Source organism: Triturus cristatus, chromosome 1_1 (assembly GCF_964204655.1).
Source record: "Triturus cristatus chromosome 1_1, aTriCri1.1, whole genome shotgun sequence".
In the NCBI taxonomy this organism is placed as follows: Eukaryota; Metazoa; Chordata; class Amphibia; order Caudata; family Salamandridae; genus Triturus; species Triturus cristatus.
The window spans coordinates 400,906,821-400,918,427 of NC_140579.1; the positions used below are offsets into that span (position 1 = coordinate 400,906,821).

The window sequence follows — 11,607 nt, forward strand, 5'->3', positions numbered from 1 at the left end:
TTAATACTGTCTGGTACTCTTCTCATCAATAATCAAGATGATAAGATTCTGGGCAGCAGTCTTGGTTGCCTGCTATGCACTTTATATAAGTCATTCAGACCAATCTTATCAGGCCCCACTGCTTTCTTTAAATCTGATTCATCGAAGGCTTTAGTTATTTCGAGCAGTGTAATTTCTTTACATAGACTTCCAATTTCCCATTCATCTGGTATCCGGTCAATTGGGATGAATTTGGGATTTTTCTTGTTTTCTTTTTCAATTATGTCTTTATAGTATTGGAAGATTTCATCAGCACTGATTTGACAGGTGGCATCTTCTGCCCCATCAGTGATTATCCTGGCAATTTTCTTTTTGTCTTTTTGAAACATTGCCTGGTATTCCTTGTAACTGCCCTTTGCTTTTGCATAGTTTTTCTTGTGTGTCTGATTGAGCCTTCCATTTTTCTTATCTGTCTTTGGTATCTTGTTTTGTACAGAGGCAGTCTGTTGCTCATCTTGAGCAGAGTTCATAGGTTCATTATTGGGTTCGCTCGTTGGTTTGGTACGATTTGCTGGTACAGGACTTATATCATTGGTGTTTTCTGATATATAAGTCACTATCTCATCCGTCAGATCCATAGCAACATCGTGATGCTGGATGTTTTTGGTGTACTTCTCGATTTCTGTGATTCTATCATTCAGTTCATCCAAGTTTTTTATTTTTGGCGCTCGTTTCCGATTGATAAAGTCTCTGCGCCTTTCAGCTGTTACTTCTACTGCAATCTCTGGTTCATCGCAGGAGTCATTCTCAGAGATATTGGATGCTTGCAGCACATCCTTTGCCGATTTTTTGCTCTTATCTCTTCTATCTCTTCTTTTTTCTGCAATTTGTTTTCTATTTTTATTGTCAAAATGCGGAACCATCAGCGCATTAATGTTTCTTTTGTTCTCATATACTTTTTCCAATTCTGCTAATAGCAGTATTTCTTCCTGTGACCATAGTTTTGATGATTTGCTGCTTGCTAGAGCTGCTAGTCTAGCCTCATTTTGCGCTCTTGGATGCGCGTGCCGAGCATGTTGTGAAACTCCAATCTTTGTTCCAAATCAGAGGTCACAGAAGCTGCACAGGAATGGCAACTCTCCTTTTTGAGGTCTTCCTTTATATTTTGCATAATGGCATGCAATATTGTGGTATTCGGCTTCTTTGTCACATTTTGAACAAAATGTTTTGAGATAGAAGCCTTTATGCTTGTTGGAGACATGTTTTCTCAATTCTTTGAAAGTTCCCAATATGTCTCACATTTATACTTTTCGTTTGGGTATTTCCAATATGTGACTTTTTTTGTGTAGTCACTTTTCTTTGTTATCAATTCTTTGCTGATTTCGTATACATCCGGTAGATTTTCAAAATTGGCTGTACCAATGTCATTCTTGGCTGAAGAGGCCACAAATTTGATGGTTTCGCTGAGGTCTACTGTTGTGTCTTCTTCTGCTTCGGAGGGTAAACTAAGGCTTATAACGTGACCTGAATCGTTGTTGCTTGTTGTATTGTTTGAAGCTAGTGCTGGTTTGTCAAATTCGATGAGGAGGTTAATGATTTCTTGAAAAGACAGCACCTCCTTACGCCATCTTAACGGGGTTTTTATTCTTCAGGAACTGCCCCATCTGGAAATGTGTTCGTTTGCTTCGCCACTTCTCACTATCACGCTCGCTGCCATGATAGAACCTTGTTTAGCCTGTCTCTATAGACTTCTCTACGCAGAGTCTAGTACTATAGAGGCAGTTACCGGCGGGACCACTGGGAGGTAAAGGCCACTACAACTGAGAATAGGTTAAGAGAGTCATAATTACTCCAGCCATTTACCCGCACTTCATTGAATTTCTTCACTTTGACATTCAGAGCACTGGGCAGAAATCACATCGCGTCAACACCCGCCTCGGTCCTTCGTGATGCTTTGTTTTAATTAAACAGTCAGATTCCCCTGGTCCGCACCAGTTCTAAGTCAGCTGCTAGGCGCCGGCCGTGGCAGAACGCCGGCCCCGTGCCCCCGGGGATGGGGCACGGGGAGAGGTGACCACCGCAGCTGGGGTGATCCACAGGAAGGGCCCAGCTCGTGTCCAGAGTCGCTGCCGCCCCGGAGGGAGGTGCCTCGTCCAGACGAGGCACGCGCCCAGCCCCGCTTCACGCCCCAGCCCGACCGACCCAGCTCTTAGAGCCAATCCTTATCCCGGATTTACAGATCTGACTTGCTGACTTCCCTTACCTACATTGTTCCAACATGCCAGAGGCTGTTCATCTTGGAGACCTGCTGTGGATATGGGTACGGCCCGGCGCGAGATTTACACCATCTCTCCCGGATTTTCAAGGACCAGCGAGAGCTCACCGGACGCCACCGGAACCGCGACACTTTCCAAGGCTCGGGACTCTCTCTCGGGGGGTACCCATTCCAGGGTGCCCTGCCCTTCACAAAAAAAAAGAGAACTCTCCCCGGGGCTCCCGACGGCTTCTCCAGGATCGTTTGTGTTACTGCACTGGACGCCGCGAGGGCGCCCGTCTCCGCCACTCCGGGTTCAGGGATCTGAACCTGACTCCCTTTCAATCGGCCGAGGGCAACGAAGGCCATCGCCCATCCCTTCCGAACGGCGCTCGCCCATCTCTTAGGACCGACTGAACCATGTTCAACTGCTGTTCACATGGAACCCTTCTAAATTTCGGCCTTCAAAGTTCTCGTTTGAATATTTGCTACTACCACCAAGATCTGCACCTGTGGCGGCTCCACCCGGGCCCTCGCCTGGGCTTCCGTACGCACCGCAGCAGCCCTCCTACTCGTCGCGGCTTAGCCCCCGCAGCTCTCAGCGCCGGCGACTGCCAGGTATGGGCCCGATGCTCCAGCGCCATCCATTTTCAGGGCTAGTTGATTCAGCGGGTGAGTTGTTACCCACTCCTTAGCGGATTCCGACTTCCATGGCCACTGTCCTGCTGTCTATATCAACCAAAACCTTTTCTGTGGTCTGATGAGCGACGGAATCGGGCGCCTTAACGCGGCATTCGGTTCATCCCGCAGCACCAGTTCTGCTTACCAAAAGTGGCCCACTAGGCAATCGCATTCCATGCCCGGCTCCACGCCAGCGAGCCGCGGGGCTTACCCATTTAAAGTTTGAGAATAGTGTGAGAAGTTGGCCTGATATATGATGTCACTAGTTCTAGTGTACACCTTGTATCATTCCAAACAACCCTTATGGTGATTGGTTGTAAAGTCAACCTTATAGACCAGCTATCCTAGTGGTAGCATGGACAAGAGCAGTCTTAGGCTAAACTCTGTATGGAATGTGAAGCCAGCTGTCATACCATTTGCAACCCCTTGAATACCAAATGAAGGGACACCACAGATATATTATAAAAATAGAATGTATTTATTCTAGTCAAAATACCCTTAGCACTGTTTATGAGATTCGAGGTAAGTACAACACAGTCTTATTTAAGCATACATAAGTCACACAGGTAAGTAATACAGTTAGACCCTAGGGGCCACGCAAACCATATACTAAGTAAGTGGTATAAGAACCACTGTCACAAACACAGATTAGGCCTAGGCCTAGGGAATCGCTGGGGCTACACTATCCTATCAGTTGCTAGGCAGTGGGAGGCCCACGGGATTCAGGTGCAGAGTGGAAACACTCACACGTAATGCGTTAAAGTCGATAGAAATAGTAATATTTTGAAATTAAGAGTTTTAGGACACTTCAGAAGGAACTAGGAGTTAGAGACTTGGAAACTAGACACTAGGATAGCCAATACCCTTGTGAGCACCAGAGTACTCAAGTTACCTAGCCCACGGGCTGCGGGTGCATAGGTGTGAACTTGCGTCGGGTTTCGTCATCGACTCCTATGGATGCCTGAAGAAAAGATGCTGAAAGGCAGTCAGTGAAGAGTGTCCAGTGGATTCCAAGGATGGAATCAAGAAGGAGGATACCTGCAAGCAGAGGGGACAGAGTCTAGGTCAACAGCCAGGAGCCGGGAAGGAACCAGGAAGGAACCAGGCGATGTAGTGAAGATGCAGGTGAAGAGGTGAAGCTTGTCGCAGCAGCCACGGGTACCAGGAGGTGTCAAGGATGACCAGAACCAGGAGGCAAGCTGTCCCACGAGGGTTCTTGCTGTCGGCAGCGTCGATGTCGAGTTGGGACGCAACAAGCCTTGGCAAGCGCAACCCACGCAGAATGAAGGATTCGCTTCTGTTGCAGGCCAGGAAGGCCTGAGGTGCTTCTCTTTCACAGGGAAGCAAGGGCCAGTCTGGAGGAGCCAAACCAACAATGGAAAGTCAAGGGTTCGTCGTCACAGAGGTTACTAGCCAACGGGCAAGCAACCGGACAGATGCGTCGAGCAGGAAAATGCAGAAGGGCCCCACGCAGAACTCGTGGAGTGTGGAGGGCTGATCTTCGGTGCAGATGGTGCTTGGGGTTGGGGCTTCTCAATCCCCAGAGCACAACTTCGAGGATGCCTCAGAAGCTGCGCTGGAAGCAAGTAGCCAATTTTCCCAGGTAGCCGGTCCCACGTCTCTCGTCGCCTCCACGGATCTCAGCTTTGCTGTGGATGTGGATCAACATCGGAGAAGTCTGGAAGTCAAGGCGCTGGTCAGGCTCTGCAGTCGGTTCCTCGTAGAACTTCAGGCAAAGCAAATGGCAGGTCGCTTGATGGTGCCTGTTTGCACAGGGTGGCCACTCCTTGGCCACAAGGGAGATTCTTCAGTCTTCTTCCGTAGTCGAATGTCGAAGGTCCAGAGTTTCTGTTCAAGTTTCAGTTATCAGGATAATCCAAAGTCCTAGGGACTCAGCTCCCACTCTTATACTAATCTGGGGGGCTGGGTTACCTGCTAGGTCCCTCCTATGGGTGGGACCAGGGAGGGGGATGGTTACACCCCCTTCACTTTGTCCAGTTTCATGCCAGGACTGGGGCTGGAGTGCCCCAGCACCGGTTTGAACCGGACTATGCATGGGACACCTTGTGTGCCCAGGCAGTGTCTCGTTTCAATTATCCCTCCCTGCCCCAATACACTAAGGCCTGTCTAGGGTGGTGCTAGCACCTCCCAAGGCAGGAAACCTATTGTCCAAGCCTCCCTCGCTGGAAGGACTCCCAGCAGCAGGAGGTCAGACTTGTGTCTGTGGCAGCAGCATCCATTTTGTGATGCTGGGGCTCTGGTTAACTTTAACCGGGTAGTAGGTTTTCAACATGTCTTCTCCCTCTAGAAGGGAGGAATACTATCCTCATCGCCAGAAATGGTGTGGGGGTAGTATTCCAAAGTGTTAGTAAAGCCAAACCATAGTTACCATAACCGCGAGGATTATAAGGCACTTTAAGAGTATATGGTAGGCGATATCATAGAACAGCTATAAGGACATGGTTCCGAAAGCTGCAGACAGGCTCAGCTCATGCTAGAGCACCATCTCACATGATACCAAGCACTCTGCCTTCAGGATTGTTAAGGCCTGCCATAGGAGTGACTGATAGGTTACCCATGTGTTTATATATAAGGTAGGTATAGGAATACTACACCTAAGCAAGGGGTGATTACATGACCTTGCCCCAGCTGAGTGATCAACCAGTTGTGTCATAATGGAAGGCCAGCCAGGGGTGGCATAATACATGCTCCAGCCCCTGGTAGGCCTAGGGTACACCTATGCCCTGGGTACCTAAGGTACACTGTACAGGGCCCTAGAAGGTGATCCTTACCAATTGGGTTATGTACCTAAAGTACATAGTATGAATTTAGAGAGAGAACAGTTGGGCTGTGGGTCTGATTGGCAGGCCCACAGCCACATCTAAGTCGAAAACCAGTGAAGCAAAAGCAAAAAGTGGGGGTGAACATAGAAAGCAGACCCTACTCTCCTACAAATAGGTTGAGATCGTTTCGGCCCAAAGACCTCTAATCATTCGCTTTACCAGATAAAACTGGGGGCTCCAAGTGCCAGCTATCCCGAGGGAAACTTCGGAGGGAACCAGCTACTAGATGGTTCGATTAGTCTTTAGCCCCTATACCCAGGTCGGACGACCGATTTGCACGTCAGGACCGCTACAGACCTCCACCAGAGTTTCCTCTGACTTCGCCCTGCCCAGGCATAGTTCACCATCTTTTGGGTCCTATCACGCACGCTCATGCTCCACCTCCCCGACGGAGCAGACGACATGGGCCGGTGGTGCGCCCGCCGCTAGAAGCACGGCGGGATCCCACCTCAGCCGACTCGCGCTGGCCCTTACCTTCATTGCGCCACAGGGTTTCGATCGGCCCTCCGACTCGTGCACGTGTTAGACTCATTGGTCCGTGTTTCAAGACGGTTCGGGTGGGTAACTTAAATCGCCGCAGACCCCTGGTGCCCGGCGTTGGCCTCCCCACCCGGCGGCGCAACATGGTCAGGGCACACTGAGAACAGTCCACCCCAGTCGACAGTCGCACCGGGAGCAGGGGGCCCGTCCCACCTTCAATCTTCCCGGCGCGCCCCGAGGGGCGGCCGGGGACAGGTGCCCGGGGGAGGGTGCGGAGGCGGTCGAATCTCCCTCGGCCTGCGGACACGGCGAAGCTGCTGCCAGGAGGGCTGTAACACCCTCCACCGGAGCAGAGGGCCACCTGCCACCCAAAGCCTTCCCAGCCGACCCGGAGCCGGTCGCGGTGCAAGGAAATGCACCCTGCGGGGGCTGGGTAGGGCCCGGGCGCCGGTCCCGCAGAGGGGATCCAGAACTCCCGGGCCACCGACCTTCCCGCCGTGTTGAATCCTCCGGGCGGACTGCACAGACCCCACCCGTTTACCTCTCGACGGTTTCACACCCTCTTGAACCCTCTTGAACTCTCTCTTCAAAGTTCTTAGTTCAAAGTTTACCACCCGCTTTGGGCTGCATTCCCAAGAAACCCGACTCCGAGAAGACCCAATCCCGGCGCGCCGGGGGCTGCTGCCGGCCTAACACCGTCCGCGGGGTGAGCCTCGATCAGAAGGACTTGGGCCCCCTGAGCGATGCCAGGGAGTCGGTCTTCTGTAAGCCACATTTCCCGCGCCTGCTGTCAGGCGGGGATTCGGCGCTGGGCTCTTCACTTGCCGTTACTGGGGGAATCCTGGTTAGTTTCTTTTCCTCCGCATAGTAATATGCTTCAATTCTGCGGGTCGCCATGTCTGATCTGAGGTCGTTGTCAGAAGAAAAACGCCAGAGCTTTAAGGGGGAGCCGGGGAAGGCCAGCCCCCTGGCGTCCCGGCAGCGCGCGCCCTCTTTCCCAGGATCGCTACTGGAGGGTTTTCGCCCTCGCCGGGAAGCTGGCCGCGGAGGAGGGGGCCCGAGGCACGTGTGCGCAGGCAGCCGGTGGGACACCACAGACAGCCACGCGCGGCACGCAGCCAGGCGTCCCGAGATAGGCCCGGGGCAAACCAGTCGCCAGGCCCCTTCTCGGGGGCCAGGCACGCTGGCGGCGTACCTCCGCGGCAGGACCCAGCGAGGGACCCTGCCACGAGCGATCAGGGGGTCTGACCTTGTAGGAGGATGAAGGGGAAGCGGAGCTCATCCTGGAACGGCCCCAGCCGCGTCCCGGGAAAGCCCTGGGGTGATTGACGATCGTGCGACCCTCAGACAGGCGTAGCCCCGGGGGAACCCGGGGCCGCAAGGTGCGTTCGAGGTGTCGATGATCAATGTGTCCTGCAATTCACACTAATTCTCGCAGCTAGCTGCATTCTTCATTGACACGCCAGCCGAGTGATCCACCGCCAAGAGTCACAGGCAACTTTTTGAAAACGTTCGCCCACCTGCGGGCGCAGGAGATGCAGGAGGAAGGTGACGCCATCTGCCCGCGCGGCGAGATGGCCCGGGCGCCCCATTCAAGGCTTCCCCTCTGGGAGTCAGACTGCACCGTTGGGAGAAAAAATCATTGCCAGGCGCTCGGCCCAGGAGTCCCCGCCCACCCTCCTGCAGGCGAGGAATGGGGCTCCTGGAGCATCAGGAGTAGGCAGCTCCACAGCCGCCGGTCCCTCCCGGAGTAACCAGGAGGGACAGCACGAGTCTTCAAACCCCTCAGACTGGCCGCACGGGACCGGGTCAAACCGGGTACCTGGCAACGAGGGAGGGTCACCCCACCTGCACCTCAGCCATCCATCGCCGGGCGTCCCCGAGCCGTGCACCAAGCTGGCTTGTACAGCCCACCCCACCCTTGGCCGTGCCAGAGGTGCCAGAAGGGAAGAGCCAGGCAGCTCCCCATCCTGCACGCCTCCCACCGAGAGGAGCCGAGGTCCCCTCAAACCTTCAGCCCCTTCTCTTCCAGGCTGCCCTGCCACATGAGAAGGGCCCCTCCTCAGTCACCCGGATCTCGGTCGGGCCGGGACATTGGGCGCTGTAGGGCCCAGCCAGCAGCAGGTCCTTCTAGGGGGGGTGGTACCAGCCCACTGCCATTCGGTTTCCCCCCACAGCAGGGGTGGTGCCGGGTGAGCTTGGGTTCCATCTCAGGAGGGCCTACCACTGTGCCCCTCCCAGAGAGGGACAGGAGACTGGGGTCGCCCCCCGTCCCCAGTCCCTCACTGTTAGAATCCGGGGTCTCTGGTTGGCGCAGGTATGCACTTGCGACAAGCAGGGACCCTTTCCTCTAAGTCAGGGCAAAGGATTACTCGTGAAAAATAACCCCTGCTCACCCTCTAGGTAACGTGGCGCGAGCAGTCAGGCTAAATCCCAGAGTACATACGGTTAAGCATTTATGGTATCCCACACCAATCACCAACCCACCACACAGAGACACAAGACTTGTATTTTGTAAAAATAAAAGCTCTTTATATAAAAGATTCTTCAAGCAGGCTTCAAAAATACAGTTCTTCTCTTCAAAAGGGGGTTCCAGTTACTTATCTCAATGTTCTATGAGGCCACAGTTCTTAAAACGCAATTTTAGCAATAATGCAGAGTTCTTGGGGTCTGTGCGCACCGTAGCGCTGAAGGTACGCTTCGTACCGGCGTCAGTACGCGCCGTACTTGCTTCGGTATGCCTCGTACACCTCCAGTACGGCTCTTCTCGTCGTCGTACGCGTCGTACACCAACAGTACTGGTCTTTGTTCGCCTCACGCTTCCCGCGTGAGCAAACGGCTATATCTTCACCCTGTATGGGCCGTACAGGTGCAGGGACGCGCCCTACGAGCTTGGTACGAACCGCGCAAAGCCTCACGCTTCCCGCGTGAGTAGCGTAGCGGGACGACAGCGCCGTACGGGCCGTACAAAGGAAAGTACGCGTCGCACGGGGGCGCTTGGGCTCACAGTACCTTAATCTTGGGGGCAAAGTTCGTGGTGGCCTCAGCAGTCTTGAGAAGGGCGTTCCGCGTCGCGTTGCAGTCCTACTTGGTCATTGGACGGCGATGCTTCATGGGGCGCTTTCAGACGTCCCAGCACACCTCGAGGTGGGAAGCAGGAGGGGCGGCTCGGGGGTGATTTTCAGCGCGCAGCGCTGTCGGCATCGGCCAGGATCGGTGAACCAGTGCGTCGTCGGTCCTCGCAGTGGTCTCTACGGCCTGGGGTCGCAGAGGCTCGGCGCTTGGACACAGGCAGTCTCTCCTTACGTTGCGAGCTCCGGCTTGAGGGGGCAGTTGTTCACTTTGATCAGGCCAGGCAGGGCAGGCCGTCACGGTGCTCACAGCAGCACAGGCGGGCAGAAGTCGCGTTGCTCAGCGAGGTGGGGGCACACAGGTTCTCTGGGGTCAGCGTTAGCAATCCACCCACAGCAGCTTCCTTTCTTCCAGGGAGGGGTAGCGCCCACTGTTCCTGGGGCGCAGTTCAGGGGGCAAGTTCACAAGCAAGCCCTTGGAGATTGTTTTTAAAGCACAAGTTGAATTCAAAGTCTTTCTCAGTCTTTTCTTCCTCTCCTTCCAGCAGCAAGGCACCCACAACAGGCCAGTCTCTCAGGCTTAGAGACAGTACTCCTCCATGCAGCTTTCCCAGGTCCTTCTCTTCGGGCAGAGGTTCTTCTTGGCATAAACAGGATCTGATTTCTTAGGAGAAGGGCTCCTTCTTTTATACACAGTTTATTTTGTTCTTTGTCGCCAGGGGGCCTGTGCCTGGCTCAGTCCGGTTTTGGAGCACTTTGTTGTGGTGACTCTGCTCTTTCCTTTCAGTGCACAGGGCAGAGACATCAGCCGCTCCACAGGGGGCGGAGCCAGCATTGTGGTGGCAGAGCACAGGTCTATTCAGAGTCAAGGTGTACTCCTCCCACCCATCCTGGTGTAATCTCTCTACCCACCACCTGGCAGCCAGCCTGTCTCCTGTAATTCCCCAGCCCTGCACCTCACTGAAACTAGGCAGCACACACACACAAAGCAGAGGCGGACTGAAATGGCTAAGCAAGTAAATACTAACTTTCTAAAAGTAGTATTTATAAACACAGGATATTCAAATAAATTTTACTAAAAGAAGTATTTTATTATTCTGAGTTCAGGCATACTAAACTTGACTTTCTACCATGCTGTCTGAGTCCGCTGGAATTATAGCGTGTAATAATTCCAGCAGCCCATTCTGGCCTATGGAGAGCAGGTAGCCTTCAATAGTGAAAAACGAAAATGGCTGTAATTCACTATTAGGACATGCCACAAACATCAGGGCATGTCCTACCTTATGCCTACAATGCACCCTGCCCTTGGGCCTACCAGTGGGGTGACTAATATGTAGTTAAGGGAAGGTTTAGGGACTGGCAAGTAGGTGCACTTGCGCAGTCAGCATGACAGTACCAGACTGCACGCAGGTTCTGCAATGGCAGACCCTAGACACATTTTACTAGGCCGCTTCTGTGGGTGGCACAACCAGTGCTGCAAGCCCACCAGCAGCATTTGTATTTACAAGCCCTGGCACTCCTGGTGCACTTTACTAGGGGCTGATAGTAAACTAAATAAGCCAAACATGGACACCAATCAATGTATACACTTTTCAAAGGGAGCACTTGCACTGTGGCACTGATTAGCAGTGGCACAGTGCCCTGAGCAGCTAACACCAACAAAACACATGAGGCACATCAGCAAAAAGTGGAAGGGAAACTCACGCCAAGGTGCCAGGACTAACACGTGTCCCCTCCAGCTGAAATGTGGGGGGAACTACCCTACCCCAGGGAATTCCTCTTCACTAAGGTGGAAAACCCTGGACAGACCGTCAGCATTGGCGTGATCTGTGCCAGGGCGATGCTCCACCGTAAAGTCTATACCCTGTAGGGAGATGGACCACCTCAACAGTTTTGGGTTCTCACCCCTCATTTGCATCAACCATCTGAGGGGCCTGTGGTCGGTCTGAACCCGGAAGTGAGACCCAAACAAGTAGGGTCTTAGCTTCTTCAGCGCCCAGACCACAGCAAATGCTACTCGCTCGATTGCACTCCACCTTTGTTCCCGTGGAAGTAACCTCCTACTAATGAAGGCTACAGGTTGGTCCCAGCCCTCTTCAGTCATCTGTGAGAGAACAGCCCCTACACCATGCTCTGATGCGTCTGTCTGCACTAGGAATTCTTTGGAGAAGTCAGGAGCCAAGAGCACGGGCGCCGTGCACATGGCAGTCTTCAGGGTGTCAAAAGCCTTCTGACAGGTGTCAGTCCAGATCACATTCCTGGGCTGCTTCTTCGAAGTCAGCTCTGTCAAGGGGGCAAC

The 11,607-nt window shown here is 53.3% G+C and overlaps 1 non-coding gene and 1 pseudogene across 1 annotated transcript; both read right to left on the minus strand.

Annotated features, from left to right (window-relative positions):
* Positions 1–7,150, minus strand: part of LOC146870306 (28S ribosomal RNA) — a 10,887-nt pseudogene extending 3,737 nt beyond the window's left edge.
* Positions 7,151–7,574: 424 nt separating this feature from the next.
* LOC146870307 (5.8S ribosomal RNA) lies at positions 7,575–7,727 on the minus strand. Its single transcript, XR_014959912.1, has one exon. It is a non-coding gene; the product is annotated as a 5.8S ribosomal RNA (ribosomal RNA).
* Between the last annotated feature and the right edge of the window lie 3,880 nt (positions 7,728–11,607).